Source organism: Neopsephotus bourkii, unplaced genomic scaffold (assembly GCF_033783945.1).
Source record: "Neopsephotus bourkii isolate Nb327-2 ecotype Australia unplaced genomic scaffold, CSIRO-AGI_Nbou_v1 NB_1350, whole genome shotgun sequence".
Taxonomy (NCBI): domain Eukaryota; kingdom Metazoa; phylum Chordata; class Aves; order Psittaciformes; family Psittacidae; genus Neopsephotus; species Neopsephotus bourkii.
Window position 1 is genome coordinate 1,036,008 of NW_026901829.1, and position 26,295 is coordinate 1,062,302.

At 38.9% G+C, this 26,295-nt stretch overlaps 1 protein-coding gene across 3 annotated transcripts in view; it reads left to right on the forward strand.

Moving 5' to 3' along the window:
• Nucleotides 1-26,295, forward strand: part of COL8A1 (collagen type VIII alpha 1 chain) — an 83,641-nt gene that overhangs the window by 24,980 nt on the left and 32,366 nt on the right. For all 3 annotated transcript variants that reach the window (XM_061366582.1, XM_061366584.1, XM_061366583.1), the window contains exon 4: nucleotides 24,990-25,102. The gene's annotated coding sequence lies outside the window, so the exon portion shown is untranslated. The remainder of the gene's footprint in view (nucleotides 1-24,989; nucleotides 25,103-26,295) is intronic.

The window sequence follows — 26,295 nt, forward strand, 5'->3', positions numbered from 1 at the left end:
ATCAGTCACATGCACAGTCAATCAGAAAACTTGGTAAGAGAAGCACAATTCCCCTGAAAATTCAGAAGGGAGAGAAATCAGGTTTGAGAGCTTTTTCTCCTCTGTAAGCACCAGAACAGTCAGATATTTGTTTTAGCTTGTGCAAGGCACACAAAATTGGAAAGAGGAGGATTTTTTTTGGCACTTGCATCAATTCCCATCCACAAAACCCAAAAGCTTCTTTTTTTCTGCATTCTAGACCTTTATGCTCACAATATTCAAGTAACTTTTGTTTCTGCTCATTTAGTTCATCATCAGAAAAAAAAAAAAATAAAAGTCAGCCCCCCAAAAAAAACCCAGATACCACACATCCCCAAACACACCATTTGGCAATTATAAAAGAGAGATATGGGTGAGCAACATAACACTGCTTAAAGCTACCTGATTTGTACCCTCGCACATCCAAAATAGATGGAGCCTGTTTAAAAGGTAACCCATCACCTCTTAGAACAGAAGGAACCCTTTCTTAAGGTACATTTCCTGTTTTCCTCTCATTATACTTTAGACTAGAGAGGGATTGAGCTTTCTGCTTAAATTGGGACAGATAATTTAACAGCCTACGCTACTATTTTAATAAAAGCAGAGGGGGGAAAAAAGCTTCCTAAGTCCAAATTCCCATGAATCAGGACATCAAGCATCTTAACACATACTTTGCAACAGCTTCCAAACTCATTGCTGGCACTGCCTTGAAACAGTCCAGTGAATAGAATGAAATCAAGTAAATATAACTAACTGCACTTTTTATGTTGTTCCTGGAAATGCACATCGCAAAGCCAGATTACGAGCTGGTTCACTCCCTTTCCAGCCAGTAAAAGAATCTTTATTCACCAGCCAGAACACTTGCAAGGTGCTCACTTGTGAGCAGCTTCAGGAGCTTCATGACTCTGTATTCACACACGTGCAATCCACCTTCTTTAGTAAGCCTTGGGAATTTTACACTGAAAAGAGCGATTGAAAATCTCTGTGGCTCAGCAGTTGTTAGCATGACTGCTAACAGAAGATGGCTTGACATAAATCATTTCCATTTAAGCTTCAGTTGATACTCCATGACATTTATTTCATAGCTGCTACCTCATCCGAGCTCCTTTAGCTGCTCTACGTCATGGAAACAAACTTAGTAGAAGTGCAGTTTTGTGGAAAGCAGGAGAAGCTATGAAAGCTACTGAAAATTTCACTGTTATTTGTGCTGTCCATTGCAGCACCAGCTCAGCCCAAAGAGCTTTTTCAGATATTTTAGTAATGCTACTAAGACCATAGCTCTAACAACTCTGTATACAGCAACACAAACACTGTCATTCTTTGGGTGTAAAATTATTTATGACAGCACCTAACTGTGAGGAGCTGAGGGCAATTTTTTGTGGAGCTCTTAGCCAAGTCCTCTAACAAAAAAATCCAGTGACTTTTTAACTCCCACACAAAGCAAATGTAGTATTATTTGCTAGTAACACCTGGTCTCCCTCCTCTGTCAGACCTGACACTTAAGCTCTGCCAGCCACCTAATTGCAAAAATAAATACACAGTGCAACTAGTGAGTACTGTTTCCACTTCTGCTCCACCCCCATTCATGCTATCAAGACAGAGTTTCTCCAAAAGAAAGAGGAAAAAAAACCCTATAGCTTTTTTAACAGAGAAGGAAGACCTCAATTTTGTATCTACTTTCACTAATTTACCAAAGCTTACACAGAATGTAGTAATACTGTCCAGTTATTTTGCCTTGAGTGACACAGTCTCTGCAGAATAAAGTTATTTCGTGAGACAGCAGTGTGTTTGGGTACATGATGTTTAGACTCCCTCTTTGTGTTGTCTGTTTGACATGAACACTCACTTGAATGTTCATCAGAAGGACATATTTATCAGGTACACTGCTTTATTTTCTGTAAGAGTATTTTGAGATGTCAATTCTCTAAAAAGCATAGCAAAATAAAAACATACAGAAGTGAATTCCGAACCTGTTCTTACACAAAGTTGTCATCTTTCTTTCTTTCCTTCCTTTTAAAGTTATCTTGGATTTATCTTAAGACTTCATGTCAAAGTTTTATAGGGGTCATCTATTGTGGAGATAGGACATACGGTTTCTTGAAGTAGGTTCCCACTTCCATGGTAAGGTCTAGTGAACACTTCAAATGAAGTGTTTCGCTTAAACTATGTTTAAATTAATTTGTGATAGTCCACATTTGTTTTATTGGTTTTGTAGGGGAAATCGGATTCTGCTCTTCTTACGAGCATCCAATGGGAAGTTTCCCATGCAGAAACACAGATAAAGCAGCAATGAGAAGGCTTTATTATTTTGTAATTTATTTCCTGCAATTAATTCCTTAGCTGATTTATCAGATTTCTGACCAATTTCACAGGTCACTGGGCTTGCCAACACATTTATCCTTAGAGTTGCTTCCTTGGGGAGGGGTGGGGAATCTTCAAAAGGGAACAAGCTTGTCTATCTGCCTCCACTGCTGAATGCAGAACAGAGCACGAAATGTTTATAAGAGGCAACAAAAAGAGCATATGTAATTTCTGTGCACATGAACATTATCTTCCATGAAGGAGAATTTAATTCATTAAATTCTAGGAAATATTTCAAAACCAGTAATACTTGACTCTTCAGTCATGGATCAATACATCTTTACAGCATTAGCTCAAAGGCTGCTTTCTTATTATACATTTAGACTAAATCCTTTAGCTCTCCATAAGATGCCAGTGTAATTCACAAACCTGTCAATGTTACAACCCACCTTGAAAGTAAGGACAAGTGGTTTTGAATTTTAAACAAAATAACCTGTTAGCAGATACTCAGGTAATTTCCTAATATAACTAGCAAAAAAATAGAACAGTGCAGCTCCCACTTTGACAGAAACAATTAGAGGGCTGGAACACCTCTCCTGTGAGGACTGAGAGAGCTGAGGTTGTTCAGCCTAGAGAAGAGAAAGCTTTGAGGGGACCTTATAGCAGCCTTCCAGTAGCTAAAGGGGGACTACAGGAAAGCTGAAGAGGGACTTCTTACCAAGGCCCATCCTGATAGGGCCAAGAACTAATGGTTTTAAAATTTTAAGAGGATAGGTTTAGTTTGGACATAAAGAAGAAAAGTTTTACAATAAGTTTTACAATAAGGGTGGTGAGACACAGGAACAGTTTGCCCAGAGAACTTGTAGATGCCCCATCACTGGATGTTTTCAAGGTCAGGTTAGATGGGGCTTATACCAGACTGATCTAGTGAAAGATGTTCCTGCCCACGCAGGGCAGGGGCCTGAACTAGATGATCTTTGAAGGTCCCTTCCAACCCAAACCATTCTGTGATTCTGTGAAGTGCTCCCTGAGAGAAGGCAAACGTCATCTTCGTAACATGATAGCTGCAGATTAGACAATGGTTTTCACATCATTTGTTGGGGCAATGTTTGTTTTTTACAGATATGAGCCTTTGAAAATGTTAGCATTTTTTTATTTCTACCCAGACTTCAGTTTGGTCTGCTCATAAACCAGACTGGTTTATTGGCATCCGTAAGATCTTAAATTTATTAAAGGATAAATCTATGGTGAGTTTAAATGCTAACTCAATTAGGGTGCTTACGTGGGGTCTTTGCACAATGTTTATTAGATGAAGTTTGAAGTAAAACCCAGACATGTTCTGTTTCTGCTTTGTACCCACAAAGACTGCAGTACAGCTAGGAAACATACTTCAGTGAGTCACATCTTGGAAAAGAAAATGGTAGATGGCTAAAAATGCAATAATAGTAGGATATCAGGAAATAAACACCAACTGTAGTCATTCTTGCAATCACTTCTAGTGTTCTTCAGCTACCAGAAAGAGATAATTGCTTCTCTTTATAACATTACATCCATTCCCAAGGCAAAAAGCAACAGAATTCATTCATGTTGCCATCCTGTATTCTGATGAGTAAGGATCCCAAAACTGACACTCCAGAAAGACATTTGCCATCAAGTGGGCTGATCAATAGCCCTTAACATTTTATTTCTGAGATCCTTGGCAAACATAATGAACATCTACCACTGCTTTAGTCCTGAAAGATAAATAGCATTACACCAGCTTCCCCAGAAAGCTGGGGAATTGAAGCTGGAATTGAAAGGGTCTAACTCCCTACAGCATATTCATGCTTATATACTTACAGTAACAGAAGCAGAAAGGATAAGCACCAGCAATTCTACTGGTATCATTATACACCTACAGCATTTTTATTTGCCCAGATGTTATCATTACACATTTATACATACATACCAAAAGGAGAAAAGGTTAGTCATGAAATGCTATTTAGTTGTCAAAATTAAGACCCTTGATGGGTTCAAAATCTTTGTCTTGTGATTTTAACTTTTTACTTCATCCCTACTTTTTGGCCAGGGTAAGAATGGTGTAGGAAGTCACAGTCCAGTGCCTTTGTAAAGCAGAGGTAAGTAAATAAGTTAGGTTCTGCAAGTAACTCACTGGCAGTGTTAGGTTCTGAATGTCTCTCGTTCCCCTAAATACATTCCCACAATTGGAAGATTTTGAGTTGTGACAGAAGTTAAGTCCTAAGAAACACTGCCTTTACTCATCACCTGTACCTCAAGGCAGTGGTTTCCTATCTTGCAGAGGTGGAATAAGAAACAGGACTAAAATGATCCTTACCTGAAACAACCTTTAAAAGTATGCTAATAGAACAGCTGTTTGTTGCATCCATTGCATTCGTAAGCATATACTGTCATCTTTTTTAAGTCACTAGGAATTTATTTTGAAGCAGAAGCAAAGGGAAAGATCTCCAACAAGTCATACGATTTATTGCAGTAACCCTCATATATGCAGTGTTAAAGTGATCATATGGTTGGCTGCAGAAATGCTAAGATTTTCAGTTCAGTGGAAAGGTCTAAAGGAATATGTGATACACATATGCTTTTGTAATTACATCAGTATGTTTAAGAAAAATAGCTTTAAAAAATGTGCTAAATCACTGTATAGTATATGCAAGCAAAGCCAAGAGCTTACTTTAGGGAAAAAAGTGAAATGATGCATCCTCCAGCCTAGATAGCAAAAATTTTGGCACTTCTGAGGATCTGGAATGCTTCTACATGTAGGTGTGATTCAAAACAGTATACACACATTTCCAACAGCAAGATCTGTAATTCCTCACCATCCTACCAAAAATGCTAAAGGAGGCTTAGTTCATATGCTACCTTGGCTGAGCCCATGTGTTCACTGGTGCCACATACCATTCCTAGTGTTTGCAGCCTTCTACATGGATTGCAGGACTTTTTATCCGAGAAGTCCCTAATGCTGCTGCAAACAATGTTATTCTTGAGAAGTACCACATGCAGGGCTTACCTTTATTGTTTTTTATGGAAAGCAGAGTTTATCTCAGTATTATCCTTCTATGTTTATGAATCTCTTCCTCCCCCTCCCCGATTAGCTTTTGGCCTTGCTGGGCAATTTGAAAGTCTTAGACTCTAAGAAAAGATTAATACCCTTGCACAAGTTCCTGAAAATAAGTGTGTGAGCAGTGGGTAGAGACACAACTTGGCATCCTCACAGTGGGAAAGGCAGACAAGATTCATCTGTTAGTCATTCAGTTTGGCCTCAGGAAAGCAAAGAATGAAAATCCAGAAGAAATCAAAACTCACACATTTTGCTGCTAACATAGCAACTTGGACAATCCAGTTGGTTTTTACAGTAAAGGAACCTGCTCCCTCATTATCAATTGAGGTAGGAAGAGAGCCTCAGTGGAAATACGATGAGGCAAGACAGTTTAAGAGCTTGTTCTCACATTCTTCTCCCACACCATATCTACCAAACGCCAGTGTGTTAGGTTTTTGTGATTTGTTGTTGAATTTTTGAAGTGTCACAGGGCAGTTACAAGTTCCAGAATAACACAATGTTACTCAGGGAATACCTGCTTTAAAAGGCTACCTCTCAAGGACCTAGTTTAGACTAGTGATACTGAATAGCAACGGTAAGCACATAATTCAGTTTTAGCAAGCATTCAACTCTGGGGTGATCTAAACAGAAAAAAAAAAAAATTATTTACATCAATTTTCATGGCCCTAACATCATGTAAAATCATGCCAGGATTCTTTTATTGGCTAATTCAGACTACTGCTGTTGGGGTGTCATCTAAAGGTAACTTTCATTAACAAAGCAGACATTTCTCCAGGTAGACACTAGACTGAGCAAAGGAGAGGTGGGAAATGGAGTTAGGAATGGGCTTGTCTTAAGGGAAAAAAATCCAGGAACAGTCTAGTTTGAAAACAAAACAAAAAAAAATAATCAGACAGGAATAGGAGCTCATATTTTGTTTTGAAACTACCTTTTGCTAATATCATTGGCTCACAAATTGGTTTAAGCTTTTAGGCACATGGATGTTACATTGGTTTTGAGTATGACAGAGGAATTCACCAGCTTCAGTCCACTACACCTAGTTTTGACTCTATATTATTTTACTTGAGGAAAGATGAAACCTATGACCTATAGCAACTTGTGTCCTATGGGTAAAGGAGAAGTGCTCAAAGCTGCCTTACTGATCAGAATTTCCTAAACTTTTTCTAGGTCTATTACATTCTGCGTAAATGCTTTGACAAAATAGGAATCCCGTAAAAAAATCCTAGCTAGAAAAAGGGGAAAGTTTTCCCCTTCACATGTACTAGATTATCTGCTACTGCTAACAAAGTGTTTGCAATCAGTATGCAATCAGAATTTTAAGTAGTGTTCAGTCATCAGCATGTTCACGATTTGTTCTTTCTGATAATTTGCTTTCAAAATACGAGTTGTCTTTATGGCATACATTTATTTCAAAGATAATTTCTTTTTGACGCAGTAAGGGAATGCTTAGCCTTTCATTTGAAGGGCCAGAAGTTGCGCTTACAGGTTTAAAAGATTGCTTTTAGCTGGAACTGGCTGCTATGAAGAACACATCCACTAAACACATTTGTTTTTTAGAACTTAAGCAAAGAAGCCAAAAGACACTCAAAGAATTCAGATGAACAGTTCTAGGATGTTTGGTGGTTGTTTTTCTTTCCATAGACTAGTTAATAGAATAGTGAAATATTAAGTCAGATATGACAGGGAGAAAAAACAAACCAACCTATTCAGAGAGACAGATGTACCAGGGTGGCTGAATAAAAAATCCTGGTTGTCATGTAAAGAATACCACTGAAAATGGTATATCCAACATAAATACCACACTGTTGCTATTGTTCTGAAATAGCCACGTTCCTGTCTAGCTTCACTTCCTATGAACTGTCTGCATCCAGCCTCAATGGCATGCAAACCCCCCTGAAGAGGTATGGGGAAATAGTAATTATTCAGATCCTCATAATTATTTTTTTCTTCTGCAGTGCACATACTAGCGCCTGGTCCCTCACTCATTATTAGCTATGAGATTCAGCTACTTTTCCATACACAAAGTCCTTTGAATATTGCCCTCATCATCACCACAGCAAATCATAGAATCATAGAATAGTTAGGGTTGGAAAGGACCTTAAGATCATCAAGTTCCAACCCCCCTGCTATGGGCAGGGACACCTCGCTCTAAACCATATCACCCAAGGCCTCGTCAAACCTGGCCTTGAACACTGCCAGGGTTGGAGCATTCACAACCTCCTTGGGCAACCTATTCCAGTGCCTTACCACCCTAACAGGAAAGAATTTCCTCCTTATATCCAATCTAAACTTCCCCTGTTTAAGTTTTAACCCATTACCCCTTGTCCTGTCACTACAGTCCCTAATGAAGAGTCCCTCCGCAGCATCCCTATAGGCCCCCTTCAGATACTTGAAGGCTGCTCTGAGGTCTCCACACAGCCTTCTCTTCCCCAGGCTGAACAGCCCCAACTTTCTCAGCCTATCTTCACACAGGAGGTGCTCCAGTCCCCTGATCATCCTCATGGCCCTCCTCTGGACTTGTTCCAACAGTTCCATGTCCTTTTTATGTTGAGGACACCAGAACTGCACACAATACTCCAAGTGAGGTCTCACGAGAGCGAAGTAGAGGGGCAGGATCACCTCCTTCGACCTGCTGGTCACACTCCTTTTGATGCAGCCCAGGATACGGTTGGCTTTCTGGGCTGCAAGCGCACACTGCTGGCTCATGTTCATTTTCTCATCGATCAGCACCCCCAAGTCCTTCTCTGCAGGGCTGCTCTGAATCTCTTCTCTGCCCAACCTGTAGCTGTGCCTGGGATTGCTCCGACCCAGGTGTAGGACCTTGTACTTGGCATGGTTAAACTTCATGAGGTTGGCATCAGCCCACCTTACAAGCGTGTCAAGGTCCCTCTGGATGGCATTCCTTCCCTCCAGCGTATCAACCGAACCACACAGCTTGGTGTCATCATCAAATTTGCTGAGGGCACACTCAATCCCACTGCCCATGTCACCAACAAAGATGCTGAACAAGACCGGTCCCAACACCAATCCCTGAGGGTCACCAGTCATTACTGGTCTCCAGCTGGACATTGAGCCATTGACCACAACTCTTTTCGTGTGGCCATCCAGCCAGTTCTTTATCCACCAAGTGGTCCACCTATCAAATTGATGTCTCTCCAATTTAGAGACAAGGATGTCATGTGGGACAGTGTCGAAAGCTTTACAAAAGTCCAGGTAGATGACATAAACTGCTCTACCACTGCCCATCAGTTCTGTAGCCCCATCACAGAAGGCCACCAAATTGGTCAGGCAGGATTTCCCCTTAGTGAAGCCATGCTGGCTGTCACCAAGCACCTTGTTGATTTTCATGTGCCTTAGCATGCCTTCCAGGAGAATCTGCTCCAAGATTTTGCCAGGCACAGAGGTGAGACTGACTGGTCTGTAGTTCCCCAGGTCATCGCTTTTCCCCTTCTTGAAAACGGGGGTTATATTTCCCTTTTTCCAATCTTTGGGAACTTCACCTGACTGCCATGATTTTTTAAATATGATGGCCAGCAGCTTAGCAACTTCTTTCACCAGCTCCTTCAGGACCCGCGGATGGATTTCGTCAGGACCCATGGACTTGTGCACGTTCAGATTTTTAAGATAGTCTCGAACCAATTCCTCTCCTACAGTGGGCCCAAGGTCTTCATTTTCACAGTCCCTGCCTTCCAGGACTTGGGTGGTGTGGTCATAGCCTTTGCCAGTGAAGACCGAGGTAAAGAAGTCATTCAGAACCTCAGCCTTCTTCAAATCCTGTGTAGCTAGTTCTCCTGAGAGCTTCCTGAGGGGGCCTATGTTCTCCCTAGTCTGTTTTTTATTTGCTATGTACCTGTAGAATCCCTTCCTGTTATCCTTAATATCCCTAGCCAAGTTTAATTCTAACTGGGCCTTAGCTTTCCTAACCTGGTCCCTAGCTTCCCAGACAACCTCCCTGTACTCTTCCCAGGCCACCTGTCATTGCTTCCACTTTCTATAAGATTCTTTTTTCATTTGAATTTTCCTCATCAGCTCCTTATCCATCCAAGGAGGTCTCCTGGCCCTCCTGCTGCACTTCCTTCCAGTTGGGATGCAACACTCCTGAGCTTGTAGCAGGGACACATGTCGCCTGGGTACATGTCCGATGTTAATATAAAGATGTCTGATGTTAATACAGAATTTGTGGAAGCAGAGCAACCTGATATTTTGCCTTTTTAAAAGCAGAATCAGTCCTTTCCACTGCTCATTTGGTATTCCTCCTGCACAACCTTCCATGTAATAACACATTCTAATCTGCAGACAATTTAAAGCACTTTGGATTTGGAATGAACCAGATAAGAAATCAGAGCAAATGTCAGTCTAGGCTACACATATGCCACTGTAACAGTTGCCAGTATCAACCATTGTCCAACAAGATGATTGTGTACTATTTCACTTGAAAGAACACATGCCGGAATCATTGCTCTGTTGCCAAAGACAGACTTGCCAAAAAAGCATTGTACAGGTAGTATAAACCTGAAAGTTTTATCATTCAATCAACTATATTTACTACTATTAAAATACCAGATTCTGTGTTGTTGTTTTTTTTTTTTTATTCCGTTTTACTCATACATCTTGGGGATTAAGCAAAATGAGTTAGTAACAGAATGCCTTATAAAATAGTAAAACATCCCTTAAAATGTTAAAGTCCACAAATTTGGAGATAAATAATTGCCAGAGAGTTTAGCCAGACTGCAGGAAAAAGATGAAGTGGTCTTCAGACTGTCATGAGCAGTATTGCCTTTATTTTAACATAATGTCAGAGTCCCTTCTGTCCAATCTTTATGGCCTATGATCTAAACCAGATCCACCACAGGCACGTTTCAGAATTTTCAGACATTTGTATCAAGTCCTTATGCTTTCGCTAACATATGAAAACCATCCACATAGGGCACAGTTTAACACTTAGCGTTCAGGTAACACTCCTATTTACTTGGTGGGGCTTTGCTTAAGATGAACAGTGGGGTACAGACACCTTTCACAATATCCACAAGTGCTGTCCCACCTGAGGTTATTGTCAGGTACACAATCTCAGTCCATACAGCAATATTAAGAGGATGAAAACAAAAACAGGGAACTGCACACTTTAAACTAACTCTTTAAAAACAGAAACATTACAGTTATGAATGTTTTATTCTTCATCACAGTATTTGCTGTTATTAAATGAGAAAAGGAAGGAGGCAGGTGGCAGCAAATCAAGGTGTTTCAAAAGTCTTTAGCGCAACATGACTCTTCATGTTTTGTAAATCCACCTCTGCAGCCTAGAAAACCATGAGAAATATCGGGTACATTACTTTGCACAAAGGTTAGGAAGAGATCCATCAGAGTAGGAGCACAAGCTACTTTTCTGCCCAACCCTGGCAAAAGACAGACACCGCAAGTAAGCACAACAGGTTTTAGCTCTCTGTGCTCTACCCTCACCTGCTGAAGTAGCACTGGTAATGTCTGTGAAGTTTGTATGTCATCAAAATGTATAAAGCTCTTGGTCATTTTCAAAGTTGTTGTTCTAACCTACTCAAAGACTATTGCATTTGGGTTACAGTTCATATTTTTCAGGGTTATTTAAGGCCTTCCTGAAATGTGAGGTTCATAAGCATATTTACTAAATAAGATGTAGAATTCCAATGTAATTCCAGGAAATGGGGAGCTAAGCAATACCTTTGTAACATCTCTGCTTTCATTTTATCAACAGGTACGGGGGGGAGGGAAGGGGGGGTCTACACATGTATGTGTGCATGGAGTAGAGAACAGTAAAGTTGGTAAGTAAATTCAGAAATGGTTAACTGCTCTTGCTGACCCACCCCACTCCCCCTTCTCCCTGTACCCCCCAAGCAAAAATAAACCCACAGCCAAGAACCAACAAAGTCACAGAACTTTTTAGTAGGCTAAAGATATAGAAAAAGCAAAGGGGGGGGGGGGAAGGGGAGGAAGGTTAACTATCAACATTTTGGAAAACCTGTAAATAAATCCTGAGAGATTTAAAAGCATTTTTAAACTCAAGTAAATAATTTTTTTTTCATTCCCTTTTATTCATACACATCTAAGTCCCGAGTAACCAAAGTTCATTTCATAGGCACAGATACAATATATATTTCCAAGTATTAAAAGAAAATCTTTCCTCAGTTAGTGGGTTTTTTTCCAAGCTGTGGTATGGCAGAAAACATTAACAGCATGAATCTTTAGAACTATTTTTATGTATATGTGAGCTCATTATTACTTTTCCCAGGAAGAGTTACACTTAACAAATACAAACCCACTTCAAAAGCCTTAGGATTCCTTCTGGTTCAGAAATTCAGATATGGCATTTTTTATTAAGAGCTAGGGGTTCTCAACAGACTATCTGATTTTTTGCATTTATAAACAGAAAAACAAAAAGAACCAAGATATTTTAGATTAAAACATATTTACATAGAAATAAAAGCACACGGGCTCAAATAATCCTACAGCATCAGGCTTCCAAATCACTTTAACACAAAGTGAAGGCAACAACCTACCACAGAACATCAGCTGTAGGTAGGGTTAAATGAGACCAGGTGTATCTCATTACAAAGGCTTAGGTTTGCACTGAGGAGTTAGCAAGTGTTTTCTATCACCACAATACCCAGTTTCTTCCTGTATCTTTGTTTTTTTCTGGGTTGTTTTATTACATTCAGTATCAAAACCAGTTTTTTAGCATTTTTCAAATGCTTACAAGTTCAAACACAGTAGTAAACATAGGATACTTTCTCAGAAAAAAATAAAAAAAAGAAAAAGAGGAATAATTACCTTTGATTTTATTTTTGAAAGATAGGAGTAGATAAAAGTGTATTTTAATGGGCATTGTAAATAAAAGTGTCAGATTATCTTACAAAAAGTTATCAATTTGCTTATCAGAGAATAAAATGAGGCTTAGATGCAACATGAATGCTTTTGACTGAAACAGCAATTCTGAAAACCACCCCTGAGCTGCTACACTGAACTCAGGACATACCTAAGCATAGGAGGTCCTAAATTTCATACATGTGTTCTAGATCTTTTTCCAGTGATGAGGCCACTTCACTGGTAAAACATTAAAGACAAACAAATTAATTACCAGATTAGTGAAGTTGACTGAAAGTAAGAACCTATGTCTGAAGAAAGACCATTCCAAGGTGCTTACTCCTACTTTGTGACTTAGAGAGGATGTTCTTTTTAGGTAATACAAGAACTCTTCCAAGACAGCAGGGCTCAGGCCGGGCATTGGCAGTCACTCCTTCTGCCACCACAAATGAAATCATGCCACCACTGAAGTACTCCTGTCCTTATGCATGAACTCATTCCTGAAAGGTAATTAGCACCTACTGTTTCCTCTGAAGACAGTCAAAATGTAAAGTACCTGCAAGACAAACTAGCCTTATCCACAGATAGTATGTCCATAGAGTATTACTGTTATCATCATAGAATCATAGAATAGTTAGGGTTGGAAAGGACCTTAAGATCATCTAGTTCCAACTCCCCTGTCATGGGCAGGGACACCTCGCACTAAACTATCTCACCCAAGGTTTTGTCCAACCTGGCCTTGAACACTGCCAGGGATGGAGCATTCACAACTTCCCTGGACAACCCATTCCAATGCCTCACCACCCTAACAGGAAAGAATTTCCTCCTTATATCCAATCTAAACTTCCCCTGTTTAAGTTTTAACCCCTTACGCCTTGTCCTGTCACTACAGTCCTTAACGAAGAGTCCCTCCCCAGCATCCCTATAGGCCCCCTTCAGATACTGGAAGGCTGCTATGAGGCCTCCACGCAGCCTTCTTTCCTCCAGGCTGAACAGTCCCAACTTTCTCAGCCTATTTTCATATGGGAGGTGCAAAGGTACCCATAGCTGATGTTATTTGTTTCTTTGTGTTATGTTTTTAAGCATCACAAGTTTTGGTTTTCCCACTCTATGGATTAAATACACAAAGTCCTTTATAACACACCTCATGGCTCAAATTATGCATTTGCCAACATGATAGGCAGCACTGTGAAGAATGGAAGAGGTTTTAGAGCAATTATTAGACAATCAAAAACATTTTTAGAAGAATTGTTAAAAAAGGAAAAAGCTCAGACACTAATGTACCCTATTTACTTGAGATTTGACTTGTTTCTCTTTAGCAGCAAATGGTTCTTTTGTTTAAAATTTGTAGGCATTGTTTTTGCAAAAGCAGAGATATCCCTTTACCCATCGTAGTTTTCACTAGGTTTTTTTCACTCAAGATAGTATTTTTTTCTTGACCACTTGTCACAGTCTTGGTGACAGTGATAATAAAACTGATTGCATTTGTTAAATGCAGAATTATGTTTACAGAGTTCCTCACCAATCTTTTATTTAGTTTAGTTTCCAACCTCAAAATGTAACTTATTTTTCATTTGAACAATCAGTGATAATGTATAAAACTGATTTCCGGTTTTGTTCAGTCAGTCATTCACAGTTTGTAGGCACAAATTTAGCTGCTTTGAATTCCACACATATCTGATGACTGGTATACACATTCAGAGGAGAGAGTGATTTTGAATATTTGGCTTTCCAAGTTGCCAACTGGAGACAGCACAGCAAGGCCAACCTTCACCAAGTGCTGACCACCCATTTCTGAGGACAAGATTGCCTTGAAGTGTCTCAAATTGAGGATTAGATGCTTTTTAAAACTGTCATGTCATCATCATATATATCAGGTGTTATACTGTAGTTGCTGTTAAAAACAAAACCCCAAAAACAGTAAGAAAGGTGAGACATAAATATTCACTCCTTTTTAAAAAACAGGTTGCAATTTTCTGTTTGTGACAGCATCATAAAGACTGAAATCTTAATCAGACAAAACCCTTTTATTTTCCTGCTGATTGAAGATGGAGAAAGGGGAATAGAAGAAATCTATAACATATGAGTAAAATTTTCTCTAAATGGAGTGTTTAAGAATGTTTCCATCAGGCATCAGTAGATGGGTCTTTAAATGAAAGCCAAGTATTAAAATGCCATCTATTTTAAGTCTTGCATTCCAAGAAAGAAAATATGAGCCAGATAAGTAAGTCTGTGTTGAAATGTAAAGTACATCACTCCCATTAGAAGGGCTGATACTGACCCAAAAGATGTTCCGTGGCTCAATGGAATACCAGAGAGTGGAAGCATAAACGAATTTGAACATTGGTAATTTAATTGTAGTCACTGTACTTCTGAATCAGCCTGTATATAAACTTCCACTAGACAGAAAACACCTGGAAAAGCTCTGCTAAGAGAGCTTGATTCTTTGACAGCTTTGGATGGTAGCCTACATAAACAGAGAGGCAAAAAAGAAAGACATTGTCCTTTTTTTTCACTACAGCATTGTTTTTATGGTTGCTTCCAAAAGCCTAAACTTACAATTAGAGAGCCCTTTCTACAAGCTCACCATGTAATTACATGCTTGGTATTTTCAATATATGCCTGATAATTTCAGCACCAACTCATGCTGTATTTCTTTCAGTGTTTATACCTCATTCTCCCCTGAAAGCTCTAAAATTAAAATTTTTGCATACATGAAAGCTTCACTCCTCAGCTGTTAATTTCATGTATGATATCACTTCCTTTTGTTGTTTATAAGCAAGAAGATTGCTCAGAAATATCCTGCATTTGTGCAATCTAAGTGAATTGAGAAAAAAAATATTTAGACAAAATAATTAGAAAATCAACATGATGTCAAACGGAGACTGATTTCAGTAGTAATGACAGTAACTGATTAACTTCAGTCTGCTTAACAACGCTGTTTATATTTTCCTGCCTCTCCTTAAAGTCCATTATTTCAAAACTCAAAGGATTTCTCGTATGCACATCTGCAAATTCAATGTCACTTCCAGATTCACATTTTGGTGGTGAATCAAGTTGGCCTTAATTCACCCAATGAGAGGCCAGTTTTTACCAGACAAACAAATTGAGGTGACTTAATACTTGTGGGGCTTAACTGATGTATTTACTTACTTTCACTGTCCTTTTTTCACTTCTAATGAATCAAACATATTACTACACGCTGTTCACAAATTGAAGATGATAGGAGAGACGAGATGAGATAGACATTAACAACTTTAAACCAAGGACGCTCAGCTTAACTTCCTAGTATCAGACACCACCGGCTCTTCAAAGGGAGGCTTTCATTTTTTGGAAAGGACTGGGAAAAACAACTAAGGTTTAAGGATTTTCTTTTAATTTAAACTAAATTCATGGGAAACTAGGCATGGTATAAATATTCCAAATTACTGCACCTTCAAAATTATCTTAGTGGCATACAAATCATTACTTAATGATACAGGTAAGCTAATGGTTCTTCAGCTCTAAAAAGCATTAGTACAAAATTGTCTGAGAGGCACTTCATTTTGTTGAGAATAGAAACATTATTTAATTTTCCCCAGATGTGGCACTGCAGCATGCTCCCAAATTGTGATACCAACCTGCAGCTGTTCCTAAACCCTGACTGGAAAACAGCAGTTTCACCTGCTAATGCTCCTTTCAGTGGACTATTTCCACCTTTACATGCATTTGTTATCATACTGTCAATTCGCATGCTTTTCCACTGAGTAGGAATGAGATATCTGAGCAAAGATACTTGTCTCCAAATAGACCTGAGCAATAGCAATTCATGAGACCTAGACTGATCTTGTGCCTCTTGCTTATGCTGGATTATGCTGACCACTCCCCAAGTTCTTTCATGAGTGGCACTGAGATTAATCTCAGGCTGAGAGAAGCAACAGAATCCATGTGTAGGATACAGAAATGCAAAACACTAAGCAGATCACTTAGGCCAAATAGGGATAATTTCCCCATGTCACTTTCTAATATTTTTAGCAGCATTCTTCTCTACACTGCTTCTTAGCTAAATGTGTCCTTTAGCTTCTATGAAAATCTTTTGGCTTGGTAAGTGTCCTTGTCCATTCTTGACTGCCTGTGGATCTATCTTCACCCCCACTGCATAGGCCACAGTATATATGTTCTTACTTGTGCTACCTTTGCAGAAACCATATTGCCTTTTTGCTGGTGATCTGGCACCTTGCTGTTGCAACATAACATGCTGGAGATAGATGGGAGAACAGACCATGTCAAATTACCCTACAGGACAGATATCTTGCATGCTGCGAAACACACTGTGCGCATCCTTTGAGTCTCCTGATCAAATATCTTGAAGATGTGTTTTTGTAAAATTGCATTGTCACTGGTACCAAGATCATATGCTACAGCATACCAGTTCAGAGTACCTTAGAAGATTATCAGTAGATGCCGTGAGCTCTAGTCCCCAGAATTATCAATACTTTCCTAAGATATGGCTGAAATTGCTGTTTTGTCCCTTCTAAAAGACCTGTTTACCAAAGATTTTCAACTTAGTAGGCTGAAGTTCAGTGTAAGACCCAATATCTACCATAAAAATAGTGTAAGCAATACTGATAGTTTTCTGCTGTAAAGTGAGATTTACTTCAAACATTGTAGAATGCTTTCTTAGTCACATGGGGAACAGTTTTCTGCTATATTACTTTATGCAATGAAAAAGGTCAGAGGACTAGTTCAAACTGAATCACACACATTTCTGCTGAGAAAGCAACAGCTGCCTCAGAGCCATTGAAGAATGAGGTCTGCTTTGAATAGCTAATGTAAGTTTATTAGGTCTGCAACATAGCAGACCTTCAGTTCTGATTTTTTTTTAAACATTCTTTCAATAGTTTAGCCTGGGTTTTGCACCTTTTCAGAATTAAGCACCCTGCCAGACTGCTTCCAACAAAGGTTGCTTAATTCCTCAGTGAAGGGGGAGTCTTATTTAAATAAAGTAGCTACTGTAGTAGATTTGCAGATATGTTAAGAGTATTAACTTAGGATCTAGAGGCAGACTTAGGAAGAAAATACTATAAAGCAGAAAAAAATTTAAACAGTGTATTTATTGAAACGTAAAAGACATTACAACATGTGATGTGATTCCATCAGCTAAGAGCAGGTGGAACCATTACCCATATATGCAATGTAATGCATGTTGCAAAGTGACAATTATAGTTACACTTTCTTTTAAAACACTGTCACCTTTTAAAACCTGGCTGGCCACCACCACCAATTACATTAGGGGAAGACAACAGAAATCACAGGATTCTCCTGTCCCTTTTTATGGTCTGCAAAACACCATGCTATGTTTTCCTAAACACCAGTAGATAACCCAGAACCTTTTCTGTGAAACTGGTCTGGTGAATTCACCTGCCATACATTCACTGTGACAGAACAGCGGCTGCTGCACTTCCTGAGGAATCACAGCAACATAGATTATCTAGTCTAGGGCTTTCATTGAGTGATGGGATCACTTTGCAACAGTAATTCTGGAAACAATTTTCAAGGTCAATTCAGTTTCCATTCCTCAGGTGAACATAAGTTTTCATTCTGTTTTGGTCACCAAAATGGAAGTACCTTGTAAGTACTGTGGTATTGCCTGGTGAGTTCCTCCAAAACCAGGATTTAAGTAGACATAGAGCAGATATGTAGCTTCTCCAGCATCTCTCCATCTTCAGAGAGAACCTAAGTGCCACAGCCAGGTACAGAAGGTATTGACAGTTTTGAGTTATGAAGCACTGGGAGGGGGAATCTTTGCCGCTGATCCTTCTGCAGGAGGGGAGTTGTATGACTTCCACCTTAACCTTTCAGGATGTAATTCTCAAGGGTAGACAATTATTTTTTACCAGGGTATAAATTATACCACACCAAAGCAATCAGACACTATTATGCAAGGAGCGTAAGTAGGAAGAGCCCAACAGTGCTTTCTCATTGGTTTTCTTGTCTGTGGTCCACAGTATGTTATAGCAGATTGGCTGTCTCTTGCTGCAGATAAATGGATGACTATGCATGGTCTGAAACAAGGTATTAGGCTTGTCTCCAGGCGTTTCATAAAAGCCTCGCATGTGTCTGTGTGCTGAGCTAATAATACATACCCTGGAAGCACACAACCAGTCTAAGTTTTTTCAGCTTGTGAAAGTTCATCTGTCAGATCAGCCTCTTGAACAAGCACTCTGGGATTTTTACTGGAAAAAGTTACTTCAACAGAAACATTCTCTCAGCACACTCAAAAACCTGCATGCAAATTTGCTCGCATTAAGAGAATAAACATGGGTGTTTCAGCAGACTGAGCTGCAGAAGTTTTATTGGCAGCTTATTAAAAACTTCATTTTTAAAATATAATTTCAAGAAAAAAATGTAGACACAGAACGCTGATAATACTAAAGTACAGAGTAAGAAAGAGACACTGGGCAAAATACTCAAGCAAAAAACAGAGCTGTCTCTCCTCAGAGCTTGCTTTGGACAAATTATTTTTGATCTCTATCAAAGCCCATGGATTTGTATAAATTTAAAAAGGAGAGAGCCAATTTATTTACTTCATAAAGTGATTCATAGGATGTACAGGAATTCCTTCTACCCACCCAGATTTTTGGACAATGTCCTGCCACTACAAGTTACAAACCATCTCAGCATTGAAAGTGCTTTTCACCAACCACCAATGCCACTGAATGGTCTGTTTTATGACTTTTGCATGAGTCATGATGAGCATCAGATGATTGATGTCATTTGAAAGAAAGCTGGAACTCACCTAGAAAATGCTTTTATAACTGACATACCATATAATTTCAAATTACTTAAGATTAAAATACCAGGAATCTAAAAAAGAGGAATTAACTCCTATAGTTCTTCTCCTGAATGCAAGCTAATTTGATTTTAGTAGTAATTCCAGTGTAAACTCCAGAACGGAGAAGTGCTATTACCATATTCAGATAGCTACACTATGGAGAACAGTTTGGATTTAGCCAATCCATCCCACTATATCAAAATCCCTCTTGCCAACTCTAGAACAGGCAAACATTAGACTCAGTTCTGTATTTATGAAAATGTAAAATTAAATCAATGAACTAACATCTTTATGAACTTGTTCTTAATTAATCTAAATTTGATTACATACTTGGGATCTGATTTGTACTTGGGAAGATTATTTCCAGTCTTCCGGCCAGAATGTTGACAGTATCATATAATCCATCTTAATTCAGGATCTGTACTTTCTACACACCTTCATAATTTCTGAAGTTTTAGAATTATGATTAGCAGCCTTCTTATCCTCAAAATCTTTCTATCTAACTCTGAAGAGGTATCTTTCCTTATAATTAGCATTAATATATCCTTTTATTCTCTGTAGAATGGTCTTAGAAATTCATCACAGCCTAGACTCCTGTGGCTTTTTATAGCCGAATTATTTCTAGAAGCTCTGCTTAGTTATATTTCCATCCAAATGTTCTTTCTGTTTCTAGATTGTCTTTAGGACTTCAGCTAAGTTGAAGTAGTTACTGTAATCTGCAGTCCTTTGCTGTCTCTTACTACACAAATTTGATAAAATCTTTAAACTCTTCTTTTAATTGGTTACTGTTCTCATTTTTACTAGACCATTTTATTAATTGAATATATTCAATGGCATTTGAAATGTTTCATTACTCATACATGGCATCTGAGCATCATTTCTGACTTCTCACACACTCACCTTATAACTGTGTATTTTTAAAGCCTTTAATTTGCATAGCAGTACAGCTATCTACTGTCTACGACAGTCACATACATAAATACCACCTACATAGCCACATCAAGTGACGAAATTTTGGAATAGGAATTCCAATCACGGTAGAAACACAGTGTGTACTGTAAGTTTGAATTAGCTAAGATTTCATGGGATAAAAATAATCCAATACTTGGAAAAGTGCAGGCTATGCTTTTTGAGGTTAGGGAGGCAAAGGGCAGGGGAACATGAGATCTGGCTGAGCTCACAGGGCAAATCCTAAGAGAAACACAGTGTCATGATTTCTTCAAACACACAGGCAGTGTTTCTGCTGCTGGCCCTGGATAAAGCTTCCTACTCCTGTAGAAACGAAGGCTGACCCACTGACTAAGGCACTACCCTGAGTCAGGGAATACTTCCTTCTTACGTCCCACATCTCATACACGTCTTGGCCAACCTTGATGGAGGAGATTTATCCTCATTCCAGCCACAAAATGGGAGCAGTGCCTCTTCTCTACCCCACAAGGTACTGGGAAGATAAATATGTGAATATTTAGGTACTACTGTAATGATAACTAAATAAACCACTGGCATAAGCTTATTGGGTACTATATTACCATGGAGAGGAATTCTCCTGCTTGCCTGTAATGGGAAATTCCTAAAATCTTGCCTTAAAAGGAATAGACAACAAACAGCATGAATCCCTAAGGAGATGAAAGGGAGATCTACAGTCCACAGAGGCATTTTACTTCCAAGGGTGGCATTTTGAGCATATTCTCAGTAATTTTCTCTATAAACCTGGAAGCATTTTACTTTAGATAAAATATACAAATATAATATTTCTACTTTTTTTATTAATAATAATAGACCATGTTCTTTTTCATTTACTCATCCCAGCCTGAGCAGAAAACACTCATCTGTTTTAGCATGTTTCATTGCTTTGATTTTACTTAAGAGAAAAATACTGATAAAAAGCCACACACACAAATTTTCCTGCAATTGATATTTCCACCAGTTTAATTTAAGCCCCTGATTCAGCAAAGGAACTAATCATGTGCACAACTCAACTTATAATACTCTCAAAATTAAATGAGATACATGTTTAATTACTTTTCAACTCAGTGCTTTAGAGACTTGAAAAGTTTTTATGATGTGAGATTCTGTAATGCTACCATATAAACTATTTGGCAATTTATTTTTCTTTAAGCTTTTCCATTTGCCAAAGATCAAAGAGGTAGAGTGTCAAATCAAATATTCTGTTGTTTGCTATCAGCAATGGATTATAGAATTTACTTTTCTTTGTTTCTGCCTATGCAGAACTGCCTATGCCTATGCATATGCAGATGTTGTTTGCTCTGATATTTCATTATATTTATATTGTAACAATCCTTTCAAATAGGATATCCAGAAGTTAGCACAGTCCTTATGGCTACTATTTTTAAAGGTAAATTACGTTAAAGGATGTGGTGTGGTTCAGAGTTTAGCCAAAAAATAAAACAGCAAAAAATTGGCTGGTGCCAATCCAGGGAAGTAACACTACCTATATCTGTAGTAAATAGAGCACATTGGTCATTGCACCCCATATTAGTGAGTTACGCATTCTGACTTTTAAAAAAGGTGCATTTCACTTCATTATTATAATTCACTTTTCATTATAATATGAGACTAAGCTGCTAAAAATTCCAGGATGGATAAAGAATTGGTTTGTTGATATTAGCAGCAGTAAGGAACTGGAAAGTTTACTTTTGGGTTTTGTTTTTGTTTTTTAAGAGGCATGCACACATAACCTGACTAAAATTACACAATGCACTTTACACCTTATGTTTCCTTTTACAGGTACCTCTCCCAGAAATAGCTAATTTTGGCTGCCACTAGCAAATCTTTGAATGTATTAGGCAGAATAAGGAAAAACTTCAAGACAGAAATTCAGCAGACTTAACACAGCTTAGATTTCATCATAAATTTGAAATTCTGTCCAAGTTCATGGTGTAGAAACATACCAGAGAGAAACAGACAGGGATACATAATTCTGTCCTGAAGGCCTGGCAAAATTTCCATCTGGACCAGTAATACCTCCTTATAATCTTCTTGGCACTTGACAACCATGACAAATTCAATGTTGTGGGTTTTTTTTTTTTGTTTTGTTGTTTTGGTTGTTTTTTTTTTTTTTGTTTTGTTTTATTCTTTTGTGAAGGAATATAAAAACGCTCTTACCTCAGTGTTGCTTAAAGTTTTGGTTATGTTTCAAGCATCTCAAAGCATTGAGAATAATTGCAACATTGTGTGCTGCCAGCATTTGCAGTACAAAACTCTCTGTGTTTCTCACACATTATTTGAAAAAACATTTTGCACCTCAATAGATAGTTGTGGGTTTGGATCATAAAGCACTAAGGGTTTTGATCTGTTCTTATTCCTACCCCTTGTGTCTCATTTTTTCTCATAGCTTTGAACAAAATATTAATGTGACTCATCTGTCACAAGTAATTTTCATATCCTCTATCCTCTATTTTGGTGTGTGACTACAGGGAAGCTGCAGCTATGTAAAATGATTTGTGTATGTTCCCTCTAATCCCATGAAGTCAGTAACAGCAGCATGGATGGTACAAACAGGAGGGAGGAATGAGCTGTTTGGCTGAAATGCCTAATCCCTCTCTCCTCAGGCTCAGGCAAAGTAGCTTGCTATCCCCTTCAGTGTGGCAGCTCTCCATTTTGCTAACTATTCAAAGCTACTTCTCTGACTTAGTAACTTTTCCTTCACCCACACAAGCAGCTGAGCCAAAGCCCCTAAACACCTGCAAGCTGAGAGAAGTTTGTATCCAAAGCTGAGCTCTATAGCTCAGACCCATCTCTGGAAGTGCTGAATGGGTGTGTAGATGTGTTCTGTATTACTGACTCATTGTTTGAAGGAGAAGGCCTGTTTGGCAGGATGAACAATAAATAGCTACTCTTCATAAAAATAGGAAGCAAATGGCAATGAGGCTCTGGCAGTTTCTGTTCTCCAGGCTTCAGAATCCTCTCAGACAGATGCCAAATGCACATTTTTTGTACAGCTCAGGTGCACTGGATGAAACCAACTGCAAAAAATCGACTGCATTGTCTCCTATTGGTTCCCCAGGTGGCAGTGCATCTTCTAAACTGCACCACAAACTGAACAGGGTCCCCTTGTGAGACGTGTTGGGAATCAAGAGGAAATTACCATGGATTATCTACCAAAACAAGGGCATATTGAGGGCCAGGTCTGGTATTAGCAGAGAACTGAGTTGGCAATCATTACAGAGACTTTTTTAAAATACGTTTGACACCAGAAGCCAGAAAGCTTTGTCATCCCTAATCTAATCCCTCATCTAAACCAAAGGGCCTGGAAAGCAGTTACTTTCTGAAAAGGCTCTGGGCTTTGTGAGGAAGGCACCCACCTGGTTGCCACCATGCAACAGCTCTCAGAGCCTGTGCTGGGGCTGGGTGGGCAGCAGAAGCCACCTGAAATGGAGAAACAAATTCCAGCCAGCAACCAGAAGTGCAGGAATTGGTTGGAAACAATGTACTCTGGTACCTGGGCTGATGTTCTGAGGTATCTTTTCTGTCAGAAAATGCTCCTCTGTCTACAATATTCAAGCTTCTTTTGTGAAAGTGTATTGTTATGCCCTGCTACCCACAGGTTTCCCTTGTGAAACTGGTACTCCTTTTTGGCTCTCTTTCCTCTCTAAACGCTTCCTCTCTCTAACATCAGCATAGTCTCGTGGTGGCCAGGCCACCTAGGGCAGAGCATCCTGGGTCCCACTAGGTCCTGGGGTACATGGCACTGCTGAAGCTCACCTGTGCAGAGGTTAGAAGCTGTTATTCTTCATTTTTCATTTTACTCTGGCTGATAAAGCCTTTGGGTGTTTTTGGCTCTCTGGAGTTACTCTGACTCCTGGGAAACCAGTAGCACTAGAGAGTAAAAACACAGGCAAAGAAGATTTTAGGAATATTTCAATTTTAAACCACAAAGCCAATCAGCACGTGAAGAGGATCACCCTGCTTATCAAAGAGCTGCTTTTCTAGTAGTTTGTGGGTTCATGCACATAGACACTGAGCAGCAAATGGAGCATGTCAGCAGCTGAGGACAGGGGCTATGCAGAGGGGTGCTGTGGCCCCCTTAGCTCTTACCTAGCAAAGCATTCAAGTGTGTGCCCACAATCCAGCAGGAGCACAGGTCTCCAGAAGTCACCTTCCAGGACTTTATTACACACAACCCTAAATATCTCAATGACAGCTGAGCCCACCAAATCACAGAGACTCTTCCCAGTCAGGTCAGTGTGATTTGGATCAGGTGAAGTACATATGACTTGTTAGCAGCTGTCTGAGAGTGATTAGCCTATAAAATAAATAAGGATATTTATATTTACATAGGACACTAATGTTGCTGTGTCTTCTTTTGTTAGCACCCTCACATTACAAATGCGGTCATACTTGGGTCTTTGTATGGTGATTCCAAGCACATTTTATCAGTACAAGCTTCTTGGAAACATTGGACTTTATGTTGCGTATTGCATGAAGGGTTTCTATGTACATTTTCATGGGGGCAAAACACGTGGAGAAAAATGAAATTAGGTAAAGGGTTTTCAGCTGTCCTTCAAACTGAAAATGTTATACCTAGTAATCTGGAAAAGCTATGCAGTGTCTCTGCAGAAGGGTGTGAACAAGGCTCAAGACACTTTTCTTGAAATCTAAACCCGTATTTTGATTTACAGCATAATTATTACCAGGTTGCCAAGAAAAACACCAAACATTCAGATTTTTAGTCCATATTCAAACTGCTACGTAAGTTTTTACGAGCATTGAGTAAATAAACAGACTACTCAAAGTGAATGAGTTGCCAGGTTTTCATGCTTCTGAACAGTAGACCTTGAATACAAACCCTGAATATGGAGTTAAAAGACTATGTTAGGCCCCAGAGTCTGATGTTCTTGGTCAATATTCCTTAATATTTCTGAAGAAATAAAAAAAAAGGATAGTGTGCTCATACATTTCTCATAAGCTTTCTTTTCCCCCTAGGGACCAACATAAAATCAACAAAGTAACAACGGGCCTAACACAATCAGGAAATCTAGGTCTCTTAAAGTGAAAAGCAAACAACCTGTCCTTCTGCCCTTTCCTGAAATCTAAATGTAAGTATATTCAGCTTTGAAATACTAAGTAAGTTCTACATAATGCCAAAACCAAAGCACAATGGCTTAAAAACTGAAGTTGTCTTAAAGCTGTCACATTCACAGGATGTGATAAGCTATTCCAGTGTTCTTTATATAACAAAGATGTTGAATTTTGAGTAGAAAAATATGTAGTACATAAATTTTGGTGATAACCCTCAGCAGCATTTTTTTTCCTAGGTAATTAAAGAAATCTACCTTTTCAGTCAATTCACACATTGTTTAATAAGAGAGAACATGTAATTTTGGTGTGTCATGCTTGTTTAAAGAATGTTATTCTAACTCTATTTTTATGGTCAGGAAAGAGTAAGAGCTGGTTTCACAAAAAAAAAAAAAGAAATGTCAAAAAGCAGTAGACCCTGGGAGTAGAGTGGACCATGCTATTGGTGTGCTTTTGACATCTGAAATGCGTTTGTACATGTATCTGCTGCCATGTGCACTTGCAAAAGTAAACAGCAGCAACATTAATTGGGAAATCCATGTTTAATACAATGTTTAGTTTAGCTCAATAATGGGAAGAATATTTAAACATCATTCTGAGCCTTAATGGAAAAGTTTCTGACAACGAGACATTAGCTCATAGTATCCACAGTCATCTATGCTTATGAGTATTCTTTGTTATCAAGTGTGACTGTTGGAAACAAAAATGCATTATTGCTTAACAAGCTGCACTGCAGTAGTGCCCTGCACTTTGTTTTGCTTTCTAGATAATTAAAAGAATCCACATGTTAAGAATTAGATACATTCCTCAGACTTTCTGAACATTAATTTATTATGTTTCTCTCATGTGGAGAAATTCTGCTCAATTTGTCTGACACCAAACTACTAAAATCACAGAAACATGACTCTAAAAACACATAGCTCTAGACTGTCAGCCCTGACAGAGGTCCCACTCTGTGAACACACTGAACTTCTCCAGGCAGCGAGGTGGACTGGTGCAGGACCAGGATATTGGGATCTCTGGCAGAGTCCACTGGACACTGGAGCTGTCCCTGGTAACTGTTTCACTGTTTGAATTGGCTGCTGTTTGAATTGGCTGCTGTGACCCACCCTACGCAGAGTGCTATAAAGTCTAACAAGGAAAAAAAAAAACAAAAATTAAAAAACCAAATTATATAGCCCAAGGCTCTAGCCCACAAAATATTAATAAAGAA